The sequence below is a fragment of the Desmodus rotundus genome, chromosome 7, assembly GCF_022682495.2.
Source record: "Desmodus rotundus isolate HL8 chromosome 7, HLdesRot8A.1, whole genome shotgun sequence".
NCBI lineage: Eukaryota > Metazoa > Chordata > Mammalia > Chiroptera > Phyllostomidae > Desmodus > Desmodus rotundus.
The window spans coordinates 33,235,146-33,253,511 of record NC_071393.1 but is presented as its reverse complement, the minus strand read 5'-3'; the positions used below and the strand labels follow the sequence as shown (position 1 = coordinate 33,253,511).

Sequence of the window (18,366 nt, the reverse complement as noted above, 5' to 3'; positions counted from 1 at the left end):
TGGTGCCAGGTGGACCTGGATGCAGATCTCAGCCTCCTCGCTTGGACTAAATGGGTGGTCCAGAGCAGGTAACATAGCCTCTGCGAACTTCTGCGAACTTCAGTTTTCAAATCTATGAAATAGCTACTCTTGGAAGGTTGTGAAATTTGAAAGAGCATGTGCACAGTGCCTAGTGCCCGGAAAGGGGCTCAGTAAATGGAAGCTCCTGTTACCACTTTGGTCCTGGAGCACTGACATCTCCGGATGCTATTGGCCTTGGGAGGGGACGCAGGTCAAAGGCCAGAGTGCTACCACATCCTCTTGCAAATGCATCTTGGGATGGTATCGGGTGACAGTCTAGAGCTCACCCAGTGAGGACACTGAAGCCAGAGAAAGGGAACGAGGTGATCAGGGTCACACTACAAATGAGTGACAACCAGGACAAAATTCCAAGTAAGCCTGGAAAGGTTCAGCCCAAGGCCGCTTTCTGTAGCCCAGCCTCTCCATAGCCCGGGTGTGCTCTGACCTGCCCCCAGCTCACTCTGAGATGACGCAGTCTGTGCACCTCCTTTGTACCTAGGTGCCCCCTCAAGATGCACCTGGGTGTCCCCTCAAGATGTACCTAGGTGTCCCCTTATGATGTGCCACAGAAAGAGCACACGAGGTGTCTTTCTAGGGACAGCCCAGCGGTGCAGCTATCCTGGCGCCATGGCAACCAACTCCTTGGCCCCCTCCTCTTCACGCAGCACGTGAACAGGCGACAGGGTCACGTGTTGTTGTTGGGCCTGGACAGCTACTTCCGGGTCAATGCAGGACACTGGGCTGCGGCCCGAGTGGGGAAGGAGGTGAAGCGGTGCGGCCCGGGGGTGATCTGGACAGCGCCGAGGCAGCGTCTGCCGTGGCGCTGCCGGGAGGGGGGCGCCAGGCACCGTGCTAGGAGCTGCCGCGGAGCCCCGCCTCCCAGGCTGCAGGGTGAGTGGGGCCGAGCTCTTGGAGCCCAGGCCGGTAGGCCGCCCGGGGCAGGGGGTGGGGGGCGCAGTGCGAGGGGACCCTGGGAGGGGGCGAGGCCTGGCCGGGAGGCGGGGAAGGACCGGACCTCAGCCCGGGCTCTGCGGGCAGGGCCCAGGGCTGGGAGAGGGGCCCTCCGGACAGCACGGCGGGGGCGCGTGGGGAGGCGGTGTGAGGTCCGGAGGGAGTCCGGTGTCTCCCTGAGCCCAGGGCCATGCGGGATCGGAAGAGGCCCCCTGGGTGGCAGGAGAAGCTGAGGAGGCTGAGGCAGCTGGGTGGGTAAATAGGAAACTTGTCTCTAAGCCACTGAATCCAAGAAAAAAAAAAAGTGGAGGACGTTCCTCTGGGAGGTTCCGCGGGCGGGCAAAACCGGGCTCTGGGGACGTTAGGCCTGCTCCATACACGGGCTGATGAAGGGATGGGGCGCTTTATTTTAAAGGTTTGGGGGGAACCCTGTTGCCCCTGAGTATGGAGATGCAGAGACGGAGGGGTTGGCCTATGATGGGGCCTGGGAGGGGGCGCCCTGCCCGGGGACGCAGCGCTGTGGGACTTCTCTTGGAGGGACCGCTGGGAGCCGGCGAAGCGGGGAGGTTTAACGCTGCCTTCTCTTGCGACGCAGTGACGCTGGAAGCTGCAGTTGAGGGAAGCTGACTGCACGTTGCACTGTTTACGGTCGGTGGAGGAAGGAGGAGTTCTGCCCGGAAGGCTGTAGGCGCCGTCTGAGGCCGTTGGGGAAGTGAACAGCCCTAGTGCAAAGACAGGTGTAGCGGAGGCGCGTCTGGCTCTGCCTGGGCCGCCCTGCGGCTCTTCCACCAGGTCCCCAGAGCCCGTCTGGGGCAGCGAGTTTGTGTGGGTGCCCAGGGCCCTTGAAAACTTTCAGCCTCTGGGTCCGGAACCGGCGGACCTAGATCTCTAGAGCAGGATGTTTCAAACTTCTTTTTTTTTTGAAATCATGCTCCGTTGTGAAAAGTACATTTTTATATTGAACCTTATGACTCGTGATGCATTCTAATAATTTCTATTGTATTTCGCTCTCTTTTAATTAAAAAATGCTGACTCAATCCACTACATTGATTTATGGGTCACAAGTTGCAGTTTGAAAAATACTGTCTCCAAGGCACATTCTTTGTCTTCGGTTAGTATCCTCATATCGTGTGCTTCTGGGGAACAAGGATGATTCCAAGGACGTAGATTGGGGGGGGGAGTGGAGGGTGGTACCAACCAGGTGCGATTGACTGCTTCATTAGTTTAAATATTTATAATGCAGCATATTTGACTGGTATTTTGCACCATAATCTTAATCTTTGATGTCTTAATTTGCTTGATCATTGGATTTTTGAAATAAGCATGTTCCCTAATTTTCTCTGTCCTTTGCTGTGTCTGAAAAATATGAGAGGTCTAGTTCCATTTAGTTGATTTATCCCTGCAACATAGTTAAGGCAATTTTACTTTCATGTTATGGTGTTATAAATATACACTGATTTGCTTTTCTGCTATTTAAAAAAATGTCATGCTGAAACCTAAACTCTTCTTACTCCAGTAATTAGTATGTGGTATATACTCCTACATGATTAAAGGTATGTGGCTTTGGTATGTATTTTAAACTTAATCATAAACTTAAGTATAACTTTGAGTCAGTTAACATCATCATTCCCCCCAGGAAAATGTTGTTTTCATCTATTTATAAAATAAGTGAAGTCCTCATATGCATAGTATTGTAATAAACATTCATGAGTGTTGGTGAACCTAGTGAGAGGCCTATATGTGTTACTATGTTTAAAGTCCTTTTAAAAGTTGTCACACAGTGCAATGGGATGTTGAGTGTCAAATGATGTTACATGATTTCAGTAGGTAAATTTATAGGGCATATGTTTAAGACCTGTTTAATAGCATTAAATACTTGTCGTGGATGCCTTCGTATTATTTGGAACACGGATTCGAAGGCACAGCCATCAGCGAAGAATCGCTCAAATTAAACTTCATCAGTGGAGCCACATTCTTGATTAGATGCCTTAAGAAATCACTCTCACCATCTTTAAACTTTGTGTGTTGTAAAATATGTCCTTCTTACCTTTAACTATTTATATCGATGCTTGGTTATTGATGAGAGGGCTATGCTGGTATGTATCGGCCATCCTTTAAATTACCTTTTGATCAGGTAAATAGTTTAAAAATATTTAGCTTTAAAGAATGTTTAAAAGTTTGTGTGTGTGTGTGGTAGGTATTTGAAATATGAAGGAAGATTCTTACCAATTTGTTTTTCTGGGACTCGTGTACCTATCAATAAACAGTTGTAAAGATTTTACCCTGAGTGACTGTGTTTGCTTTTTTTATAGTTTTCATTTCTTTTGAACCTCAGACTCTTAAATATGTCCGCCTGTAGCAGGATATATTCCCCTTCTAATTTTTGCTTCCAAACTGCTGTGAGTTTGGAAATTAGATGCTTACATTTATTACAACTTTGTGTAAAATGAGCTTGTGTAGCTCTCAATAATGTTCTTTCATTTATATATGTTAATTATACATACTATATATATATGTATAATTCATAAATTCCATTTCTGTTGTTTTAGTTTCTGAACTATGTGACATGTATTTTGGATACTAAGAAGCCTGTTTACTGACCTTTATAGTCAGTCATAGACTATGGTTTAAATAAGTGGATTTTATTTATTTTCGGCCTAGTTAGCTGTATAAGAGGGTCTTAAAAAGTAACATGAAGCTTACAGTGATATAAGTTGTATTTAAGGGATGAAAAAAAATCATTTAGCTGTGATCGTTGCCTTTGCCCTCCATGCAATTAGTCTACCACTCCTCCCTTTTTCAACTTTTTCACCACCCTGTTCGGACTCCTTTTTCTTTAGATTAGAATGCTAACAGCCTGACTATTCCCATTGTTATTCTAGTTCTGCATAATCTTGCAGAGCTTCAAAGAATATTGTCATTTGTCATTGCTTTCAAAAACCTACTAGTAGCTTCCCAGTGTCAGTATAGATAAAGCCCATCCTGTAGCAGGAGTGTCCAAGCTTTTGGCGCCTCTGGGCCGCACATTAAATACACAAACACTAACAAAAATGAAGCAAATCTCATAATGTTTTAAGTAAACTTACAATTTTGTGTTGGGCCACATTTCTAGCCACCCTGGTCCACATGCTGCCCGTGGGCCGCAGGTTGGACACCCCTGGGTACAGGTTGACCTTGCGGGCATTCCACAGCCTCTACTTTTCCCTGACACTATTTTTCCATTTGTAAATGCAGGTCCTCTGCTCCTGCCGAGTGGTCTACTCATCATACCTTCCTTTGTGGGATGAGTCCTGAAAGTCTACATGCGATCTGTTTCCTCAGGAAACCCTACTCATCTTCATCTCGTTACAGATAACTCTTTCTCGTGAAGCCTTTCTTTTCTCTATTGTCTGTGTTGCATTTCCTGAATTGTTTTGTCTTGTTTTTACCTCTTTCAAATTGTAAACTCATAGAAGAGCGGAAGCTCAAATATCTGGGAATCTCTAGGACCCCTAGCACAGGGTTTATCAGACCAAGTGAATCAGAATTAATGGGATTTATGGTTAAAATTACAGATCTCTGAAAATTCTACCCTGGACTGACTTACTGAATCAAAATCTTGGTTCTTTTGTACAGTAAAATTTAGGAATCACTGACCTAGCATGATGCCTTAAATTACAGTAGGTACATACATACAACTTAGTGCACATGGAGTACATGAACTAGGCAGTCAGCCGGTTGGTTTAATTTTAGGGCTTTGGAGTCGGGCAGCCTACAGTTGAATCCAGTCTCTTTCAATCTGAGTATAACATCTCTGCTTTAGGTTTTCAGTCTGTTAAATGGGATTAATAATACTCCCCTCGTAAGGGTGTTATAATAATTGAATGAGAGAGCATATGTAAGACAACATAGCAGGAGGCACAAAGTAAACTCAGAAGAAGTTATCTGTTGTCAGGAGGATGATCAGCATCAAGTGGTGAGTGGAGGTTCCAAGTCAATCATTGTTACTTGCTCCTGCTTAACAGATCCTGGACCTATATGGTATTTAAAGTCATAAAGGTGTTTTGCTTTAGAATTTTGTTACCAAATTAGCATGTTAAATTTTCCCCCCTTCATCTCCCCACTGCCTGAAGAGTACAGTACAAACTTAGACCCAGGGCTCCCCTTACCACCTGGTCCACAGCCCACCTTCATCTTGCAGCTCTTCCCACACACGCCATAGCAGCAACACTGCGTTTCTCACTTAGACATACCTGGTCCCTTACATGCACAGTATTTTTACCTAGGGAATCCTGTGGCTCTATTTTGTGACTCAGCTTTATGTGTGGCCTATGTCCTTAGTGAGGACAGTCACTCCCTTGATGTTCTCAGAGTGCCTTTTACATCATTTTGCATTACTTTGGGTACATTTGTCTTTTTTTAGAAAAAGAGGATCTAGTTCTTGTGTATGTTCCCAGTGCTTTGCCTATTGATTACTAAAGAGAGAGGGGAAGGGAGGGAGAGGAACATCATTGTGAGAGAGAAACACCTGTGAGTTGCCTCCCGCATGCACCCGGACTGGGAACCAAACTGAGCAACGTAGCATGTGCCCCAATAGGGAATCAAACCTGCGGTCTTTCGGCTTACAGGACAACTGTCCGACCAACTGAGCCACGCCTGCCAGGGTTGTTCCAGTACATTGTCTACCTCTGTTAGAGGCAGAAGATGTTTAGTTGTTATTTGGCTCTATAAGCTTTTCCATTTGTCTAGATTTACCTACTCTCAGCTTTCACCAAAATAACTCCATTTTATTGACTACATGCAAGGCACACGTAGATGTTTTTAAAACTGTTTCATAGTGACTATGAAATAGCGATTAATAGCTCCATTTTGCAGGCATAGAAAAGGAAGTAGCTTGTTCATATTTCAGCGTAGACTCATAATTTGAACTGAGGCCAAACTGAAGCCCCTTCTATTAATTGCAGCACTCTTCTGGCAACAGGGGATGTGAGCAGATGACACACTGCCCCAACTCAGGGCCGTGCGCCTTCGTGAAGCTGACCGATCGTTAGTTCACAAGTGGTCGTTAGGAACATGACCTATTCCTAGTACTTCTGAGACAAAAATAATGTAAACTAAAATTCTTCTTAAGTGAATGCTTTCCCGGTGATTTTCAAAATTTCCCTTTCCGTTCTCTCATACTCTGGATTGGTATACTTGATTTTCATTTCACTGCCAGCAGATACTCATTTTTATTCAAAGTAAAATCTACCCTTCATTCATCCAACAAGTACGTATTCCCAAGTGCTAGACGCTGCTCCATATAACACTGGGCCAGACTGATGCATCCCTGCTTTTGTGGACTCGGTGCTGGGGGAGAGGGATACAAAACCAGCACTAAATTAACAGATCCTGATAAGTACTGTAAAAAATGGAAGAGGGTGAAGTGAGGAGTGACTGATGGTAGCAGTGATGCCATTTTGCATGGGCTCCTCAGAGGCCGCCTCGTTAAGGAGGTAATATTTGTGTCTAAATTGATTTGAGGCTTAAGTGCTTACGTGAAGCCAGGTAAGGCGAGAACCAGGAAAGCACATTCCTAGGAATGCACTGAGAGGGGGATCTGCCCGCAGGTGTGAGCAGGAGAAAGCTGGGCTGGCTGAAACCTAGTGGGCTAGGAAAAGGGTAGAGGAGGTAAGGTTAGAGAGGTAAGCACAGAACACATTAAATGAAGCCCTCAAGACTATGATAAAAAGATTGCATTTTACTCCAAGTGTGGAGGGAAGCTGCTGGAGAGTTTACTGGACTTAAATTTTGAAAAGATCACTGGGCTGCTTTGTGGAGAATGAATTTTATAGTCATGAGAGAGCAGGGAGAAAGCTATTGCAGCCCTCCCAGTGAGAGGCTGATGTAGGCTTGAACCAGGGCAAAGTAATGGAGGTGGAAAGAATTGGAGTGTTTTAGAGGTACTGTTGATCAGACTTGCTGATTATTTACATGGGGGGTATGAGAGGAAGACAAATCAAATATACCTCTGGAAGTGGGGACTGGTGGAAGAGGAGCAGCTTTGAGGAGGGAATTAAGAGTTGTTTTTGCCCTTTGTGTATCTCCCAGATTATACATCCCCACTCTCCAAGGATGCCACAGTTCTGAATTTTGTGTTTCTTATTCTCTGACTTTTCGTTACAGTTTTTACCACATATGCATGTGACCCTAAACAGTACAGTCATTAAATATGGTTTTGACTTTTTATAAGGCAGGTGTATATATATTCCTGTGCGTAGTTCTTTTATTCATTCAACATTGGTTTTTAAAGTCATTCCTGTTGATGAGGAAGCAGTCATAGGGACTGTCAGTTGTTAATTTCCGTTGCTGTATAACTGTTCATCTTATGACTTTAACACAATTTATCCAATTGCCTATTCTTGGACACAAAGGCCTTTGTTTTTCTACCAGGAATTTTGTAATTTCAAAAACTACTATGTGGCCGTTTTTTTGCTTTTCTCCTGGCGCACCGGGACAAGCTCCTGCGGAGCTTACATGGAGAAGTAGAGCTGCTGTGTCGCAGGGTGTCTGCGCCTTTAATATCACCGCACAGCGACAAGTCGTTTTGCAGGGTGTTTACGTTCATTGATACCAAGGCCTTTGCACTCCCATCAGCAATGGGAGAGTTCCTGTTCTCCCACGTTTGTTCCAGCACTTGGTATTGTCAGTTTTTAAATTTTGCTAATTTAAATGTTTTTTCATTGAGATTTAATTTTTTTGTTTCTGAATATTATTAAACTTGAGCATCTTTTACACATATTTATTAATCATTTGAATGTTATCTTCTGTTATGCAGTTGTTGATGTGTTTTGTCCATTTTTCTATTGGGTTGTTTGCCTTTTTTTAGTGTTTTCAAGAGTTCATATATTAGTTATATATGTTACGAGTATCTTTTTTTCCAGTTGTCTTTTTAAGTGTTTAATGTCTTTTTCATGATCCTAAGTTTTTCATTTTACTGGTCAGCCTTTCCTTTATAGGTTCCTCATGTCTTTTTTGTTTTTATGAAATATTTTTCTGTATCAAGATGTTAAAGCTCTTCTTCTATTAGAAAAATATAACTATTTTCTTCTCATAAGGATAAAGTGTGCCTTTCACATTTTATCCGGGTTTGAGTTTTTCTAAGTTTGAGATAAGGATTATCTTTCATTTTTTCCAGATTGATATTCACTGTCTTGAGACCTTGAATTTGTATATTCACTGCTGCACCTACAATTTTTTTTTTCTAATGAAAACTAATCCATTCAAGAAGCTAATACTCATTGCTTTCTTGGCAGGCAGGAGACATTGAGAATAGTTTTTTTCCATTTGGTGACTAAACCATTCAGTATTGCTGTTAGTTTTGTGGTTCAATTATTTTGATGTAGTTAACAAGAGGTATCTTGGGTGTAATGGTTTACATGTATTTTAACAAGTTGTATTTCTAGATTTGTGTGTGATACAATATGCTGTTGGCATGAAATACTTCTTTTTAGTAAAGACAGCATGGCTCAATAGACTAGGGGTACAGAAAGTATGACCTAGCATGCTGGGGGCCACAGAAACCTCAGAAACTCGCCTCAGTGTCACATCCTATAACTAAAGATAAGTGCCAATTTGTCTTTTTCAGAGGGTGGTTGTAGTAAATGACTGTTAAACTCAGTGTTGGGACACTTGACTTTTGGGGAACATCAATCTGAGAGTAAATTTATCTCGTCCGGAATTTTGAATAAGTGCAGCTAGCCTTGCAATTTTCCCAAATTGATTCTGGGCCAGTAGAGGGGATTTATGCAGATTTGTGAAGGAGCTGGGAGGTGGCGTAAGGTTGGACTCTCGTTTGGATACCGTTGAATTAAAGGATATAGTGAATGTTAAACTTTTTGTGTTGTTCTTGCCGAAAGTGTATGGGAAGCCTTTTTCTGTATTTTAGAATGCCTAATTTAATAGGGATATAGACAAGTGGTTTAAGCCAACATTTGTGGACACTAACTGCCTATGGAAATCAAGAAAGAAGTGCTTAGAAATATTTTCACACAAAGGTACTTAAGTCTAAATAGCACTATTTTCTTAATTTTTGTTTCCTCTTGAATATTTTCTCATCAAAATCTTAATATTCTTGGGTTAGTGCATTTGGAACAGAAATTCCAAGTGCTATGTTTACGTAGAGTAGGCTACAAGCAGACAGGTTAGTCATTTGCTAATGTGCAATTGTAGATGAGGAAATTATCTCTTTTTTCAACATCAGATGTGCCTCGTATGCATTATAGTTGTTTAGCAGAAAATATTTACAGCTCTGAAGCTGTACTCAGTGATAACAGAGTCACTGATTTAGATATCTGTGGAATAAAGAATTTGAGTTAGATATTTTACTGTCTGCAGTGCTCTTAGAGAGAAGCACAGTGCTGTTGTAAGTGAAGAGGGTGGTGTGCTTTACTAAATAGCACAATTCAAGGACTAAGCAGGAGTCTGAATTCACATTTCATTTGACAATGTTGGATTTTTTTAAATCTTCTATTATGAAAAGTTGATGTGCCACATTTTTATACTTAAATGTAGCTTAGTAGTATACCGTTGAGAAAGAGACTTTGAAAAACAGGGTGGTTTGTGTTAGGTTACGAAATCCTAGTTGCGTGGTGTGTCAAGATAATGGATTTATCAGCTACATTCAACTTTTGCACTTGGAACACATAGAGTAAGTTGTGAATTGATAAACTGTGGTTCTGTAGAATAGTTCTGAAAGTTTATTAGAATTGGTTTATTTTCCTTTCTTTTCATCCCAAGAAGACATCCACTTAAGTATACTACATAATGCTTAGGGGAGGTTATTGAGATAGAATTGTTGGGTTTACATACTTTATGATAAATAAAATTAAGAGTGAGACTATCTAGCCTAATTATATTGACTTGGACAATGTCCCTCAGGAGTTTTTGTGTGAGAGAGAGAGCTGTCACTCATGACTTCAGCTGCAAAAGGTTGTTAATGGAATGTGCTACAAACCTTAAAAATGATCATGTAGGTATATGTTTATTGATAAAGTTTTCATGAGCTATTCAGTGAAAGGGCAGTTTACAAAAGTGATTGTGTAAAAAAAATAAAAATAAAAAAACAAAAGTGATTTCATCTTTGTGTAAATAATATATGTTTACATAGCATGGGAAATGGTCTGGAAATGTATACACCATAAGGTGTATCCTCAGGCTTAATCTAGTTGCTAAGTCTGTTGACCAGAGCTCCCAGTTATGGCTGTGGCTCTCAATATGCTTCAGATAAGAAAATGTTTGGGTAGCGCTTATTTACATGTTTCACTTAACTAATAAAAAGGAAAAGTACATCTGTATGGAAACTACATGGTATTACAGGTTTTTTGCTTATTTTCAATTGAACGTTTTAAAAATTCAGAATGTATATCACTTGTATTATTAAAGCACTTATTTAGAATAAAGTTTATTAATAGACCTTTATTAATTCATTTATTTAATCTTTCATAGAGGGAAAAAATACATAACACACATGTATCTTCCTAGAGTAATTATGTATCATTGGGGTACACTTATGCTGGGGATCAGAAAGATTTGGAAAAAAATAAACAAAAGTCCAGCTACCTACAATAACATCCAAGAATCTGTCAGGGTTTGGGTGTAGTGGGGATCTCTCAAAAAAGGAAGCTTTCCTGGATGAGGTTAAGGGTCCAAAGCAAGAGTTAAATGGTCTTAAAAAATAATAAAAAGTACTTGCAAAAATTGAGAAAGCTGATAACCCTAAAAAATTGACAGTCTCTGGGAGATTTTCCTTCATAGACTGGTTTTGTTATTACTGAGCTCCTGCACCCCTCCCCCCCAACTCAGCCTATAAATTTCTCTTTTATCCTTTAAAAAACAGAATAAGCTATGAAAAACTCTCTCTGAGCACTTGATTTTTATTCATCAACTGTCCCATTTCTTCTGCTTTCATCAACTTTCTCAAAGGCCTGGTGTATACTCACTGTCTTCACTTGTTTCCTTAACTTTGTATATGGCTTCCACCCACTAGTCTGTACTTCCCCAAGGTGAACAAACTCCTAACTGCCCAGGGGTTTTAACATTCTCATCACTTTTGACATCTTGATATTCTACGTAAAGATTGGTAACCCCCATCCTTGCGCTATTCATGGTGATCTATCAACATTTTTCTTACTCTTATCTCTACAGGATAAAGTTGAACCTGAGCAAGGTCAATCATAAGCTGACTCTACTGACCACCCTACAGTCCAATATCCTGCCTCCCCTGGCCCCCCAACACATAATTTATATTTTAGCAATACTGCTTAATAGCCAGTGTTTTATGTGCATGGTGCCTGTTCACATTCCATCATTTCCTGTGCCTGAAAGGCTCTTCTGCACCCTGTTAGCCTCATCTTCACCATCTTTCAAAATGGCTCCAGTTTCACCTGCTTCCTTGACCATGCTTCCAAAAGCCAGTAACTTCTTATATTTGAATTCACTACTTCTGTGCAGTTTATTTCAGGTGTGTGTTATTTCCAGGTGTTTCCTTCCAGATTGCCAATATCCTTAAGGAAGAATATGGATTTTATTCACTCTCACTTCTTTAGTGCTTAGCACAATGTTAGGTACAGATGCACTGTTTCTGGAACAGAACCAAATGAGGCTTTAAACTCTGTGAGGACATTCATTTTATGAGTAACATGCATGGGATAATAAGCCTAATTGATGAGGTGCAAAAAAGAGATGGCAGAATTAGCTAAATGTATTTGCCCTCTCCATTTTTATTAAGCAAGTGATAAAGAGGTTTTTATTCTTAGATTGCCTTATAAAGGAAATAAGCCCCTTCGTGGAGAAAAATAACTAGAATGAAATGTCATCTGACCAAAGGAACCTACAGGTGAAATTGTAGTCTTTATCCAAAATGTTTAAGTTTTATTTCCAAGTATAAGGTAGCAAAATATTGTCAGTTGGCTTTTCAAGTGTAGTGTTTTCTGCCCTTCTCTGATGAATAGATGAGATTGGCTAGTTGTATATAAATGGGTCCATGCCAAATGGCTTAACATAATTTTAAACTACTTTATAGTGTTTCCTCTTCTCTACTATTTTTAAGCTATGGAAACTCTTGCTGCAGATTTAGCCTCATCCTGAACTAATGCATATTTTGAAATGTTGCAGTTTATTTTTTAGAACTATAAATCGGTTCCCAACTCTTTACTATTTCAGTAACTTTAATCCTGTAGGATCAGCTTCCTGCTGCAGGAAGCCCTCTTTTCTTGGTTAGTGTTTACTGTAAGCAGTGACAGAAAGGCCTGAAGCTCCCAGAGCATCCTTAGGTTTATTGATAGCTTTGTCACCTCTGCCTCCTTGGAGCTATTATGATCCCAGGCTCACAGTGGTTTGGACACGGTTGGGTAACTCAGGTAAAATATTTGGCTAACATTGATTAACACATTTAAATGTTCTAGCAAAGGAAGTGACCTTGCAGGCCAGAGGTTATTCCGTCAGCCCTCTGTACACTTTTCAGCGGAGCACGTGCTGTGTGTGCCCCCTGAAAGCCAGGGTGAAGACAGCAGATCTGGCTCTGTCATCCCACCCCTGCATCTCAACCCCGCCTGTCATTTCCACTGTAGTTTAGTTCTGAAGCTCGGGTGTGTTTTCTTCTGCTTTCTCTTTTTTAATTTCCCAAAGCTGTTTTACAAAAGTATCTAATTCTGTTTGGCTGTCCATTTTATTTCTCTCTTCTCCCTCACTGTCCAATTCCTTTGTAAAGTATTACTAATATTATATTCCACACGGTCCAGTTCAGCATCTTTTCCTTAAATAATTGGTAATAATGGGGCATTAAAAACCCTTTGACAAATTTTTAGGTCTTTCCAGATATATCACTCAAAAATGTTTTATATTTTGAAAAGATAATTAGGAAAAAAATGATGTATGCATCTGGTGACTTCAGTTTAAGCAGTTTTCGTTAAACAACGAAAAGCAAATCTCTTTTACCCTCTTCCTTATTTCTCTCTCCGGAGTCAGCCACAGGCACAGATTTTACTACCGTCTGTTTTATTCTCCTGGAGGTTGTGTATCTTTATAAAAGCAGATAAAACTAGTTTTGTAAGATTTAAAATGTATATTTTGGGACCCTGGGGGGTATTATCTATATTGTTTGGAAGTTGTGACTGAGGCTTGTGGTTTTCACACTTCATCAAGTCTGGTACTATAACAATTGTGGGTGTGTGTGAAGGAAATACTGACCTCGTGCACCCGCATTGAGCTATATTTTGTGTTGGTGGTCAGACATGGCCTATTTTCTATTTTCAGTTGCATTGGGTTTCATACTGATTTTTACCTAGCCCTTTGGGGACAAAAGATACAAATTGTCTGATAGCAGCTGAAGGGTACTTAGGTGACTGGGTATTCTGTTCTGATATCAATCTATTAGGCAAAAGGATCCTGAGCACCTTTTCCAACCCACACTTTATCCTGACTTTCTCCAAGCACTTTACAAGAACATAGTATAGTTAGGATTTGAAACACAAAGGAATTGAAATTTTCACAGGCGCACTCCACAACTTGATAATGGAACAAAGCAACATCACCCAAGATTCCTGGCTCCCTGACTTGAAGCAATTTAGAACAGTTTTACAAATGCATTAGTACTATGCCAATTGTGGAGGTAGTCAGATGTAATTTGACACTCTTTTTTTTTTTCCAGAAAGTCATAGATTACCCTCTTGCCCCCCAAAAACGTTTTCAAAGGCTCCACTTAAAGATCTTTTTCCATCCTGTATTTCCTCATTTTTCAATCTGTTTGGTTTTCAATTTTCCTTTCCTACCTACTGTTCCTTCTCAAACTGCCTCAGCAGATGCTGAGTAGATTTGTTACTGATTCATACTGCAATATTAATGTTCCAGTTCAAAACTCATGTATTAATGTGTATACTATCTACATTCCTGGAAAGCTTTTTCAATAGTGTGTCCTGGAAAATGACCAATGAAGGTGCCTGGCATTGCTTTTAAGTCTTTGGTTGGGGGTTGCGGGTTGGGAGAAGAAAAAACAAAACAAAACCCCAGACTATCTGGAAGAGTTGCTAAGCCTGTGGCCATGAAGAATAACTTTTTATGTTCCCCGATTCCTTGCTCACTAGGACTATTTTACCATCCCTCGGTTGTCTCCATTTAAGTTGTATATAAGAGCATTGTTCTTGAATTGCACAGCTTTGAATTTAAGTGATTCTGAAGCTTCCAGTTAGAAGATGCTGTTTAAATTCGGTGACTGTTATTTTGACACTGACAGTTCAGCAGCCCCCATACACCCTCTTCATTCTTTTGGAACTGCCAGTTGCATGGAAAATAGCAATGCAACTTCTTTGACTTTTTGTTAAATTGTTTCTAAAAATTTTCCTGGCATTTGCTCCAGACCAGTCTTTAATAAGAGCAATGGTGCTGACATAGCAACTGCTCCATACTGTCCGTTGCTTTTGGTGATAAATTTACATTGAAAAAAGAACCTTTCAACCTGAAGTTCCTGAAGGCCAGGAGAATGCTTGGCAGTTCAGTTTTGACACAGTCAGTGCTGGGATAGAGGACACCTGCAGACGCTTAGCCCTCTGTGTGGACAGAAAGCACAAACTGTCTTCTGTGAACACAAGCTCACCAATGAGGATCCTGATAGAGGGCAGCCCTATATTCTCAAGGTGACTTGCAATGTAATCATTATGGAATATATTCCATAATCTGTGCTTTGGTAAATTGTACAGATAAAACTCTGGTTCATTAAGTGGATGGGTGTTTTTACTGGCACAAAAACACATGTAGATCGAGGAACTGAATAGAGTCCAGAAATAAACCCACACCTAAATGGTCAGTTAATCTACCAAAAAGGAGGCAAGAGTATCAATGGGGTAAAGGTAGTCTCTTCTATAAATGGGTTGGGAAAACTGGGCTCATGCAAAACAATGAAACTAGACCAATAGGAGACTTAAATTTAAGACCAGAAATCATGAAACTCCTAGAAGAAAATTTGGGTAGCAAACTCTTTCATAGTGGTCTTAGTGATATTTTTTTGGATATGTCTTCTTGGGCAAAGGCAACAAAAGCAAAAAAAAACAACTCGGGCAAAGAGCACATTCTGGCTCTCTTTCAAGGATGATTTCCAGAGCGGCCATAGAATAATTTGTTTTTATCTCATCAACTAGTATTTAGTCATATACTCATTTCTAAACAGAACTAGCTATGTATACAGTTAAAAATTCTTTTTCTATGGAAGAAGAGGAGAGTGTATTTTGAGGGATAAATATCAAAGAATTTGTTCAAACTCTTTAGTTTGTTTAGTCTATACCTATCTGTTTAGTTCTTTTTCCTATTATCACATGAACCCTATGTACCAGCCTAAAGTCTTCTTGTTGCCCTCGGGTGGAAGGGACTACCTCCTCTTCTAAAGCATCTAGCACTTTTTTTTCCAATTTTTAAATTATTTTATTGTTGTTCAATTAAAGTTGTCTGCATTTTCTCCCCACCCCTCTACTCCACCCCAGCCAAACCCACCTCCCTCCCCTGCTTCCCCCCTCCACCTTGGTTTTGTCCGTGTGTCCTTTATAGTAGTTCCTGAAAACCGTTCTCCCTACTATCCCTTCCCCTCTCCCTTCTCCCCTCTGGCTATTATTAGATTGTTCTTAACTTCAGTATCTCTGGTTATGTTTTGTTTGCTTTTTTCTTCTGTTCATTATGTTCCAGTTAAAGGTGAGATATGGTATTTGACCCTCACCACCTGGCTTATTTCACTTACTATAATGCTCTCCAGTTCCATCCATGCTGTTGCAGAGGGTATAAGCTCCTTCTTTCTCTCTGCTGTGTAGAATTCCATTGTGTAAATGTACCATAGTTTTTTGATCCCCTCATTTGCTGATGGGCACTTAGGTTGCTTCCAGTACTTGGCTATTGTAAATTGTGCTGCTATGAACATTGGGGTGCATAGGTTCTTTTGGATTGGTGTTTCAAGATTCTTAGGGTATAATCCCAGCAACAGAATTGCTGGGTCAAAGGGCAGTTCCATTTTTAGTTTTCTGAGGAAATTCCATACTGTTTTCCACAGTGGCCTCACCAGTCTGCATTCCCACCAACAATGTACTAGGGTTCCCTTTTCTCCGCATCCTCTCCAACATTTGTTTGTTGATTTGTTTATGTTGGCCACTCTGACTGGTGTGAGATGATACCTCATTGTGGTTTTAATTTGCATCTCTCTGATGGCTAGTGATGCTGAGCATCTTTTCATATGTCTCTGGGCCCTCTGCATGTCTTCCTTGGAGAAGTGTCTGTTCAAGTCCTTTGCCTATTTTTTAATTGGGTTGTTTGTCTTCCTGGAGTGGTTGTGTGAGTTCTTTATATATTTTGGAGATCAAACCCTTGTCTGAGGTATCCTTGGCAAATATGTTTTCCCGTACTGTTGGTTCTCTTTTCATTGTAATGCTGTTTTCTTTAGCCATGCAGAAGATTTTATTTTGATGAGGTCCCATTTGTTTATTCTTTCCTTTATGTCCCTTGCTTTAGGGGACATGTCTGTGAGGATGTTGCTGCGTGGAATGTCTGAGATTTTTCCTGCTAATGTTTTCCTCTAGGACTTTTATGGTATTACAACTTATATTTAAGTCTTTTATCCACCTTTTATTTATTTTTGTGTATAATGTAGGTTGGTGATTGAGTTTCATATTTTTGCTCGTAGCTGTCCAGATCTCCCAACACCATTTGTTGAAGAGGCTATTTTTTCTCCATTTTATGCTCCTGCCTCCTTTGTCAAATATTAATTGACCATAAAGACTTGGGTTTATTTCTGGGCTCTCTGTTGTGTTCCATTGGTCTATGTGCCTGTTTTTATGCCAGTACCAGGCTGTTTTGATTACCGTGGCCTTGTAATACAGTTTGATATCAGGTATTGTGATCCCTCCTGCTTTGTTTCTCTTTATCAAAATTGCTGCAGCTATTCAGGGTCGTTTGTGGTTCCATATAAATTTCTGAAATGTTTGTTTTATATCTGTGAAGTATGTCATGGGTACCTAAATAGGGATTGCATTGAATCTATAAATCGCTTTGGGTAGTATGGCCATTTTGATGATGTTAATTCTTCCAATCCATGAGCATGGTACATGCTTCCATTTCTTTGTGTCTTCCTTAATTTCTTTCTTCAATGTTGTGTAGTTTTCTGAGTACAGGTCTTTTACCTCCTAGGTTAGGTTTATTCCTAGGTACGTTATTTTTCTTGTTGCTATATCAAATGGGATTTTTTTCCTGATTTCTGTTTCTGCAGTTTTGTTGTTGGTATACAGGAATGCCTTTGATTTCTGAGTATTGACTTTGTATCCAGCTGTTTTGCCAAATTCATTTATTAGGTCAAGTTGTTTTTTTGTGGAGTGTATAGGATTTTTTAAAAATATATTTATTGATTATGCTATTACAGTTGTCCCATTCCCGCCCCTCACTGCACTCCATCCTGCCCATCCCCTCCCTCCCGCATTTCCCCCCTATAGTTCATGTCCATGGGTCATACTTATAAGTTCTTTGGCTTCTACATTTCCTACACTATTCTTACCCTCCCCCTGTCTATTTTCCACCTATCATTTATGCTACTTATTCTCTGTACCTTTCCCCCCAATCTCCCCCTCCCACTCCCCTATTGATAACCCTCCATGTGATCTCCATTTCTGTGGTTCTGTTCCTGTTCTAGTTGTTTGATTAGTTTGCTTTTGTTTTTGTTTTAGGTGTGGTGGTTAATAACTGTGAGTTTGCTGTGAGTTTTACTGTTCATATTTTTTATTTTCTTTTTCTTAGATAAGTCCCTTTAACATTTCATATAATAAGGGCTTGGTGATGATGAACTCCTTTAACTTGACCTTATCTGAGAAGCACTTTATCTTCCCTTCCATTCTAAATGATAGCTTTGCTGGATACAGTAATCTTGGATGTAGGTCCTTGCCTTTCATGACTTGGAATACTTCCTGCCAGCCCCTTCTTGCCTGTAAGGTCTCTTTGGAGAAATCAGTCTAATGGGAACTCCTTTGTAGGTAACTGTGTTCTTTTCTCTTGCTGCTTGTAAGATTATCTCCTTCTGTTTCATCTTGGGTAATGTAATGATGATGTGCCTTGGTGTGTTCCTCCTTGGGGCCAGCTTCTTTGGGATTCTCTGAGCTTCCTGGACTTCCTGGAAGTCTATTTCCTTTGCCAGACTGGGGGAATTCTCCTTCATTATTTGTTCAAATAAGTTTTCAATTTTTTGTTCTTCCTCTTCTCCTTCTGGCACCCCTATAATTTGGATGTTGGAACGTTTCAAGATGTCTTGGAGGTTCCTAAGCCTCTCCTCATTTTTCTGAATTCTTGTTTCTTCATTCTTTTCTGGTTGGATGTTTCTTT

The 18,366-nt window shown here is 40.6% G+C and overlaps 1 protein-coding gene across 2 annotated transcripts in view; it reads left to right on the top strand.

The window, feature by feature from the left end:
• The first annotated feature begins 770 nt into the window (after positions 1-770).
• LOC112301902 (tubulin-specific chaperone cofactor E-like protein) overlaps positions 771-18,366 on the top strand; it is a 199,192-nt gene continuing 181,596 nt past the window's right edge. For both annotated transcript variants that reach the window (XM_045192705.3, XM_024557142.4), the window contains exon 1: positions 771-951. The gene's annotated coding sequence lies outside the window, so the exon portion shown is untranslated. The remainder of the gene's footprint in view (positions 952-18,366) is intronic.